Source organism: Myotis davidii, unplaced genomic scaffold, assembly GCF_000327345.1.
Source record: "Myotis davidii unplaced genomic scaffold, ASM32734v1 scaffold4325, whole genome shotgun sequence".
In the NCBI taxonomy this organism is placed as follows: domain Eukaryota; kingdom Metazoa; phylum Chordata; class Mammalia; order Chiroptera; family Vespertilionidae; genus Myotis; species Myotis davidii.
The window spans coordinates 1-8,301 of NW_006296242.1; positions in this window are offsets into that span (position 1 = coordinate 1).

The following is an 8,301-nucleotide window of genomic DNA, read 5'->3' on the forward strand; positions in this document are numbered from 1 at the left end:
CTAAGTCTATTATACAGTTTTCTGCAGGCCACTATCAGGGCTGTGCACGGCGGCTGGTTCCTCTTTCTAGCTACAAACACAGTCTGTTCAATTCCCCAAAATGTATTCTGGCACAGGAGAAAGTTGCTTCGTTGTACACAGGTAGCTTAGCCCCTATACAACTGGGCTTGGACCTCGGTCTAGCAAACTGCAGTCTACAAGTTCAATATGCAGCCTCCGGTCCTCCCAACCCAACAGGGTCTCGGCCAGTCCCTCAGTCAGACTTCTCCTCTCTTAGAGAATCAAACTCCTGAAGGCTCCCTTCCGGGTCCAAGGAGAGCACCTTTCCTTTGCCCTTTTGTTAACCTTGTTTACTAGTTATAAGGTCCTGCCATAAGCTGCCAGTCCAAAACAGCCAGAGTTGCAGTTAGAAACAGCCCTGCATATTATAAAGCGCTCCTGTGGCAGTGAGTTGGGTACCAAGCCCTTGCCATCCTACCCGTCCCCTGTGGCAGAGCAGCGATCAGGCCTCTCCCAAGAGAGTGCACTGGAAGGGGATATCAGCCCCTCCCCTTCTAGCAACAACAGGTACCGAACCCTTTCAGTACAATTAACCAGCTTCATTCCCAGCCATTTTTACAGAATCCAGGACTCATTGTCTTCTTTTAACCAACAAGCCAAATGACACTGGCCTGTATTATTTCCTATTGTGAGTTAGAGGAAGACAATTCCTACAGAGAGGAGGAATAGACAGCGGGAGCTTCAGAGAAAACTACAGGCTGTCACTGTAGTAGCCCTCCCTCCCGGAGCCTGGGGTCCAACGTGTGGAGGAAAATGACTCTTAGTCAGCCTGGAGAAGAAGGCAGAGGATGACAAGGGTGCAGGGAAATTTTACTAAAACCCTGGAGGGTCTCCTGAAAGAAAAGATCCTTAATTCAGCACAGGCAGGGGGCAGGGCCCGTAAAATCTCTCTGCCCATTAGAGGGACCGGGCAATCTGGCAAATACAGGAATTCATGAACCACCTGGTGGCCGCCTAACTGACATTGGCGGGGGCAGCAGAACGGTCTGCAGCTGTGGTCCCCGGTAGCTCCAATAATGGTGACTTCCTGTCCTGAGAGGAGAGATACCTTCTGAGTAACTACTGAGTGCTCTGCCCCTGTATCAACCATAAAGTTCACAGTCTGGCCCCCGATTTTCATTTCGACCATGGACTCATGGGGGCTCAGTTGGAAAGAGCCCAGTCTGTCCTAGTTGGAGTCAGCTGTTGCCTTTCTCAGGCGGCTCTCGCATGAGGATAGCGGCTGGGTGGTTTTGATGGCCTTGCCAGCTTCTTCTGGCCTGCTCCTGCCCTGCCTGCTTCTTCACTCCTGCTATTAAAACCTTACTCTGTCCCTTCTTACACACACAGAACCGGACCCAAGGTGGCAAGGTTTGAGCGATTTTTAAAATTCCTTAACATACATTTTAAGACAGTCGAGTTTGAGGAGGAGGAAGGGGAGGGATCGGGTTGCCTTCTCTTTAAAAAATACCTGAATAAAAGAACTAATCAAAATAAGGCTTATTTTCTAACATCATTTGTCCTTGGGTGTGGACAGCAAATGACACTAATCAGATTGACATAAACTATTTAACCTCTGTGTAGGGAGGCAAATGCAAATCAGTTATTCCCAAGTATCCTTGGTTTAGGGAAGACAGGATTTAAGGATTTAGGGAAGACAGAATTTCTGCTCAGTTTCCCTATTCTACTTGTCACAGCTTACTGGCCTGTCATCTATTCAACTTTCTTTCAACATTTCTCTTTACCTTCCTCCATTACACCAAAGCCATACTTTCCAGTTAGTTAGAACTCTTAGCCTTAATTTTTAGGTGACATGTAAATAATTAACATTCCTCAGATTAGCAATACATTCATATATTTTTTAAGAGACACAAACAGAAATTTCACTAGCTAAACAATTTTAAACAACAAAGACACATATTTAAACAATAAAGACAGATAACATTCCCCATTAAAAACTTTGAATCACCACGGAAACTCGGGAGAGGTTTAGAAGGTTTTTTTTTTTTTTTAAGAAAACAAAACAAAACAGAAACAAACATAAAAACACTTTTACATCGGCATGCACCACATTTATACCACAAAATACCACCAAATCACGCTTCTCTTCTACCTTTTTTTTTTAAAAGACAGGCCAGCCTGGAACCCTTTGCCCGTCCGAGTTTTGACTCCCCTCCTGGAAGTCCCAGAGACGGTGAATACCATCTAGAAACCATTCCTCCAGATACAGGACAAGTCCCTAATACACAAACATAGACAGAAATCCTCACTAAGTGGGCTGATTCCTCCCATGAAAGAGAGCAAATGTCTCTGCGAAAACCAACTCAACAGCGCTGCCCAAGACCTTCGCAGACCATCATAGGTTCAGATTCCAGCAAATCAAAAATTTTAACCAGATGAGCAAACAAAAAATCAAAGTAGCTTTTGCTTTCACACAGACCAGTTAATCACAGATAATACATCCGTACTCATGCTCTCTCAGTAGACTAGTCCAGACTGGAGCTGAGAAGATAATGCCCAACTCCCCAGATGGGCATGGGGGCACTCTCCTGGCACCCACGCCCCAGACCAGAATTCTCGACCAATGTCTCAGTGAGAACCTACCGGAGGAGTTAAGGCTGCGTCCAGCCTCCCCTCCCCCCTTCTCGGTAGCAAATTGACTAGTCCCACACAAGCAAACAAACAGAAGAGTGAACCCATAATTCCTTAATAGAATCTGAATTCACTCACCTCCGGAGTCCTGATTCCTCATTACCTGACGAAGTCCTATGACTTCTGGGGAGGTGATCAAGCTCCCACTTCTACTAACTTGGCTTAGGCCTGACAGACTGGGACCCCTACCTTACAGATTCTGTCGACAGATTCAGAGGTGTCCGTCCACTTTCTCCAGATGCTGGCCGGGTCCTGGGCTGAGATCCGGGAGCGCCTGGAGTTCCCCCAGGTTCAATTCTGCTAAAATCAGCAATGGGTGCCTTCTGGAGGCCTGTCCCATGCCCCCAGGCCTCAAACCTCGTCCACTCACCGGAGGCTAAAAAAAGCCAAAACATGGTAGCTTCCCGGTCAGGGAACCATATGTTACAGAAGAGCAAAGAAAAACCAAGCACGCTTCCTAAAGAAAGGGAAGGACCCATTTATTAACACTAGTGACTAGTGGACTCTGGGAAGTAATTTCCAAATCAGAGTGAAGTAACATACAGAGGCTTTGCTTTTTATAATCTTCTGGGGTCTTTGTCTTGCAGATATGGTTCTGCCCCCTTGTGGGCTTACAGGAAGGACCCCAGGTGTTGGGGTTCCCAGGTCATATCAGATGATTTTCCTGGGGCCAGTGATAACAACCTTCCCCGCCCTCCTCCCTCCCCAGGGCAGTGCATTGTTCAGTTTTTATGGCCTGACACGCCTTGCAAGACCAGTTTCCTCCTCAAAATGAGATACATGCCTTTAAATCTCCTGGCATAGTGCCTGGCACAGAGAAAGTCTTCATAAATAAACAAGAGTGCTATCATTACTATGAAGAACACAGTTTATCCACAGCCACACTCCTCTTGGAAATGCTCAGGAACAAGGGTAGGACCATGGTGAGGAGCAAGTAGTCTGTGTTTTATGACATATTCTAGGAGATCTTTTCTCCCTGGTGGCTGTGGTCATCCCCCTTAAGCTCTCCCTAAATTCCTGCCTCAATAGGGTGCTTTGGGACATTCAGCAACGTGTTGGTGTGGCTCTGGGTCCTTTACCTGTCAGAACACAAGTGTAAGTACTAGAAGCTTGGGAAATGGCATGGGACTGGGATGGCAGGAACCTTGATCAGACAAAACAACACTGGCTGCAATTCCAAGTAGGGCCAGATGGGTTCGCACCAATGGAAGGCAGCCTTGCCTAGAACAACTTGTGCCACCCAGAACCCTGCAATGTCCAACATTAAGCAAAACTCAGTCTTCTGATCCAATCCTCACATTCTCAGTGGCAATTTCATGGCTTGTATTAACCTATGATTTAATCAATATGTAATTGCTCTCCATGACAAGTTTTACAAAAGGCTGTATGTATGCTCACCTTTGTAGCTCTTGCCTCGGGAACTCTCTTTCAGTTCTCCTTTCTGAGTTGCAGTTGAAGAAGGGTGAGTGAATTTGAGTAGAAATCACTGACATTGACTGATTAAGCTTTGCCTCTTTGCAACACACCTCTGCCCTAGGTGACATTATTTCCTCTAGAAACAGTCTGAGAGGTTGGTGAATATGTCCATAGGCACATGAGTAGTAAGTGGCCCCTTTGGGATTTAAGCCTATGTCTATGGACTTCAAAGTCTGGCTCTCACTTTACCTAGTCATTGCCCCCAGCTTCTAGTACTTGCACCTGTATTCTTGTTACAGCAAAATTTCTAGGTCAGTAGTTCTCAACCTTGGCTGCACATTAGAATCACCTGAGAATGTTTTTAAACTCCTGATTTCTGGGCATCATACTCGGGAAATTCTGTTTCTTTGTTATGGGGTGAGGTCACAACATTAGTAACAACAAAACAGAATTTCTGGAGCGTGAGGCCCAGAAATTAGGATTTTAAAGAGATTCCCAGGTGATTCTAATGTGCAGCCAAGGTTGAGAACCACTGTCCTAGGTGGAGGGAAGACAAAACAACCAGGCACTGGGAAGATCAGGAAATGCACTTTATTGCAGGAGCATCAGCGCTGAATTGCTCAAGGAAATTGGTTCCCAAATCTGAGTGCTGAATGTGGTGGGGTTTTCCCTTTTATCCCCCTGGTTTCTTTATTTCCCAAATATGGACCAGGCTTCTGGACTTTTCATGGGCTTTTGCAGCCCCTGTAATGGTTGTAAGGGGGGAAGTGAGATAGTGACCAATACCCCATCTGGTGCCTGCAGTCAGACCCTATTGTATGGTTTTTGGCCTCTGTAAGATAAGCACTCAGGGAAACGGGCTTTGTAAGGCTAGCTAGGATACAAGTAGAAAAGGGGGTTGGGGCTAGCAAGCATATGCATGGAAATGCAGGTTGGGGGGCTCAAGCTGCCATTCACACTCTGATAGGCAAGGGACCCAGAGCACCACCAACAGGTTGCTGAATGTCCCAAAGCACCCCATTGAAGCAGGAACTTAGGGAGAGCTTAAGGGGGATGACCACAGGTCTTATCCACCTTCTCCTAGGCTATTGATTTATTTGAAATGAACAACACAGAAATTTATGGACAGGAACCCTTGGCTGTCAGGATGCCTCCATAATGCCCTCTGTTATGACAGCCCCCATTTCCAACTCAATGAGAAGGTAAACAGTTAACAATGATCTGGTATGGCAGTCATGACTTCTGTTTCACCTGATGGGTAAAGACAATCCTTCCAGCGGTTCTCAACCTGTGGATCACGACCCTTTCACAGGGGTCGCCTAAGACCATCGGAAAACACATACATAATTACATATTGTTTTCGTGATTAATCACTATGCTTTAATTATGTTCAATTTGAAACAATGAAATTGAGGGTCACCACAACATGAGGAACTGTATTAAAGGGTCACGGCATTAGGAAGGTTGAGAACCACTGGATCTTTTGCACCTTTCCCTTAGCATCTGCTCTGCATGTCAGAGTCTAGCATGACACAACGTTTTAAATCCCAGAAATTGGAGTTAGTAGAACTTTGTTGGACTCCCAGCTCTACTACCTCATAAGTGTACATGACCTTGGCAAGTTACTTTATTTCTTAAAGTTTTATTTTTTTACCCATGTATCCATTGGTTGAGCAAATATTGATGAAAATCTTGCCCACGGTTGCCATGGACTGTTTTATGCTGGAGGTGGGGATGAGGAAATGAACACATGGTGGTTCCTGCTTTCATGGAATTCACAGCATTGTAAGGGAGACTGTCAAATAAGCAGAAGAGTAAACAGGGGTGTGATGAGTGCAGAAACAGGAAATACTATAAAAGTATAGGGAAAAGTCAACCGGACCCATATCTTTCTTCTCTTCCCCCAAGCTGTCCCTTCTTGAATGGCTTCATTCTTCCCTGTTAAAGAATATCTTCTCCATCTATAAAAGCCCTTCCCAGATTTCACCTTTTTAATAGTCCCATTCTATAGTCTGTGATCTGTCCCTCTTTGAGCCTTAACAATGCCCCATACCTCTCCTTAATTGCTTTCCCCCAATTGTGTCATATTACACCATATTTTCCATGAAGGCTCCCTGTATGATTAATCAGTGTTTTCCTCACAGCCCAGGGAAGAAGCTCAGTAGGTGATCAAAGATTTCAAATGGAAAAGTGCTCATAAATGGACTATGTTGTTCCCCAAAGCTTCTCTGTTGGAGCAGAACATATTCTTTTTTAAAAATGACACTTTTTTATTGATTTTAGACAGAAGAAGGAAGCGGGAGAGAGATATACAAACACATCAATGATGAGAGAGAATCATAGATCAGCTGTCTCCTGCATGCCCCCTACTGTGGATGGAACCCACAACCAGGCATATACTCTGACCAGGAATCGAACTGTGACCTACTGGTTCATGAGTCAACACTCAACCACTGAGCAACACCTGCTGGGCAACAGAACATATTCTTTTTAAGTGCAATTGGATGCCCACTAGTATGACACAGATTTCTTCATGGTTCTAATTCAGGGGTGGGCAAACTTTTTGACTCGAGGGCCACAATGTTTTCTTAAACTGGACTCAGAAGAAGGAGCTGCGGCCGTGTTTCTCCACGTTGCCATGTTAACACTGCTGCTGGTGAACCCATAGTTGGCCCACGGCTAATTGGTTGTTGCTAGTGATGACTCGATGGGGCACTGTTATCATTTGTAATCCCAGTTATTGTTCAGCAACACACCCACAGTTTTTCTGATGATCAGGTGGCTCTTGGCAAAGTAGAAGAATCTTCTCAGGTAAGGATTAAACAAAGTTAACTATTCTTCATCTCAAAGACATGCTTAGCCAGATGAGAACTTTGCTGATTCTAAATCTAGTTTTGGAAAATCTGGAAATCTCCCTGCCCTTACTTTCCCCCTTCTCCTGGAGTCCCTCACGTCGAACATGTGGTCCCCATGTTCCCCTATATGACATCCTGGCAGCTTTTGCAAATGATAGCTCTTGATTCTGATTGAACTGAAAGGGCTTCAGAGGAGTGTGTGAGTCACACGGGAAAGATGGACTCTGTCCCCTGTGGAAGGAACAAAATGGCTCTGTTAGGAATGGAAGTCTGTGTATGTTCATCCAGCTGCACATTGCAGTACACTGTTCTGGGGAATGTCAATGTGAAAAAACAAACAAACAAACAAACAGACAAAAAACAATGCCATTCCATTCTTCTTTTACTTGGCTATGCCTGTGTTTGAAACATATGCCTAATAAAGTGAAAATATAAAGTGTTGTAGAAAATGTAATATTGTATTGATGTATAAATAAATAGCAGGAAAAAGTTGCTGATTGCATAATGATTGGAAAGGCAATTGTAAAACAAAAATGTGAATGCATCTTAAATGTTTATTACTGGGATAGTGAACTGAGTCTTTAATCAATGGAAATACATCTGACAAGTATGTTGATATCTGCAAAGAGCACATACTGCAAATAGCCATTATTTGGGAAGAGGAAAGTAAAGCACAGAAAGTGTGAAGAGCATTTTTTCCAGCAAAATGAAGTACACAGAAGTGATGCAGGTCATGCATGGAGTATGGGGATCATCTTTTATGCCAGCATGGCTGTTATTGGCTTTATGACATTTCTGCTTGGTACTATCATTTTCTGAAATGTATAATTCAATTAAGGCTAAAGGAACTGATAAAGTGATTTTTAAAATGTCAAAGTTTAATCCTTATAGTAAAAAACAAACAAAAACCCCTGCTTATTGGGTACACACTGGTTAGACCGATAAGTCACCTCAGGCATTCACCTTGGTGACAAAGTATGAATGGCCTATCTCAGTTTCTCTGTCTTTGACCTGACCTTCAGATAGTGCCTTTTCATTTACTGTTCAAAAGACCTTGGAAAAATAATTGAACCTAAAATTTGATGAAAAAGGCAGTTCTTAAGATAGGTGTGGTGGTAAAGATAAATATAGGGCAACTTACAATCCTACCTAATAAAAGACAAACATGCAAATTGACTGTACCTTTGCTATGTGACAAGCCATGCCCACCAGCCAATCAGAGCGACTATATGCAAAGTAACCCAACCAAGATGGCGGCCGGCAGCCACCGAGCTGGAGCAAGCAGGAGGCTTGGTTGCCCAGCGATGGAGGAAGCCACGCTTCCCACCTGCCCTGGCCG